The sequence below is a fragment of the Penaeus vannamei genome, chromosome 11 (assembly GCF_042767895.1).
Source record: "Penaeus vannamei isolate JL-2024 chromosome 11, ASM4276789v1, whole genome shotgun sequence".
Classification (NCBI taxonomy): domain Eukaryota; kingdom Metazoa; phylum Arthropoda; class Malacostraca; order Decapoda; family Penaeidae; genus Penaeus; species Penaeus vannamei.
This window is the reverse complement of record NC_091559.1, coordinates 26,863,934-26,866,186: the sequence shown is the minus strand read 5'-3', so window position 1 is coordinate 26,866,186 and position 2,253 is coordinate 26,863,934.

Here is a 2,253-nt window from a genome sequence, read left to right as displayed (position 1 = left end):
GAGAACTTAAAGTGTCTCCGTGCATCTTCGCGGGGCGTGTGATGTATGCCGCAATCAAGGCCGGCTTCAGCTGATGGTCTAGGGATGTCCCTCATTAAAAAAGAAAAAAAGTTTTGTATTACTTGTAATCACCAAATCTTGTCGAAATTGCAGGCTCGGGGAGAGAGAGGAGAGGGCGGAGGAAAAGGGGAGGAAAATGGAGGAAGGAGGAGGAGGAGGAGGAAAGCAACAGATGGAGAGGACGTTTTTTCCATCTTTTATTTAACTACGATAATGGTATAAAAAGGACCATAAACCAAGGAAATAGCAACCATTTGCAAAAACAAAGATACCGGTCTGCAACAGGAAATGCGATTTGATTAATAATAATATGATAGACTGTAACTTACGATATGTAAATGATGAAATATATCACTAACGATAGTAACAACCTGTCCTACTCGATAACAAGCAACGCCTTTGCTGTTCATAATGTCTATAGATTACCATAACCTTTAATAACCGGCATGATAATCTGACACAACATATAATACCAATACCGATGCCTGGTGAGAGGAAGTGCCTTGCGATGGAGATGATGGAAGCGGATGAACGCAAATGGGCACGAAGAGGAAGGCCGGAGAGAGAACGGGAAATAAATGTGTAATTACGGCCGAGCAGCGGGGGTCCGGGCGACGGCCGAGGGGAAGCGCGCTCGCGCTCTTGGGGCGGGAGCGGGGAAGGTGTTTTATTGCATGCATGTAAAAATGCATATATATATATATATATATATATATATATATATATATATATATATATATATATATATATATATATATATATATATGTATATGACATATATATATATATATATATATTTATATATATATATATATATATATATATATAAATATATATATATATATATATATATATTAGACATATATATATCCATGTGTATATATATATATATTTATATATATATATGCATATATATATATATATATATATATATATATATATATATATATATATATATATGTATATATATATATATATATATAATATATATAATTATATATATGTACATATGTATATAAATATATATGTATATATGTATATATATATATACATATATATATAAATATATATATATACATATATGTATATATATACATATATATAGATAGATAGATAGATAGATAGATAGATATGCATATATATATATATATATAATATATATATATATATATCCATCTACGTAGTTATATATATATATATATATATATATATATATATACATATATATAAATAAATATATATATATATATATATATATATATATATATATATATATATATATATATATATATATATATATATATATGCACACACACACACACACACACACACACACACATATATATATATATATATATATATATATATATATATATATATATATATATATATATATATATATATATATATATATATATATATACATAAACTGAAAATGAACTTCTTCATCAGACGCAGCAGATAATCGCATTGTATGTACACGCATACACACATGCAATTACATCACCGTTCCGAAGGCGGCCTCTGCCTCGGCATCCTGACAGACTCCACTTACAAAATTGCCATCATTTCAGCGAAAATCCGATCCCGAGAAAAGCGTAAAAAGCGGATAGCAAGAAAACGCAGCTTATCCCCCCCCCTCCCCATGCCCCCCCGCCTAGAACCCACGCGCAGTCGCCTTATGCGCAGCGCTCTCAGGACAGAAATTAAGTGAATAAATCTCTCTTTGTTTTTAAATGCCCGACGGTTCGTTGCCTCGGTTAATTTGCATGGGGAGAGAGAGGGTTGCGGGTCTTGTGAATGGAGGTCTGGGTTGAAGATTCGGTTAATGGCTTGGTGTTCCGGATGTGAAGAGTGGGTGAAGATTGATCTAATCCTCGACATTCCTCCTCCTTTTCTTCGCTTAAAGTCGGGTCTGAAGCTACTCCTTTGGGGGGGGGGGGAGAGAGCGAAAACATGCGTCTCTCTCGAAGGAATTCCAGAAGACAGCGATCGAAAAGGATTCAAGATGGCGGTAAAGAAAAAAAATCGAATTGCTTTCACCTTTATGCAAATTTATTTATTTTTTTCGTTGTTAAGTCAGATTGTGGTATTTGTATTTCGAAGATGCTAGATATACGCCACATAAATATTTTAATTGTTCTTTTTTTTTCTTTTTTGGAGGATAATCCTATCTATTTTTGTTTTATCGCC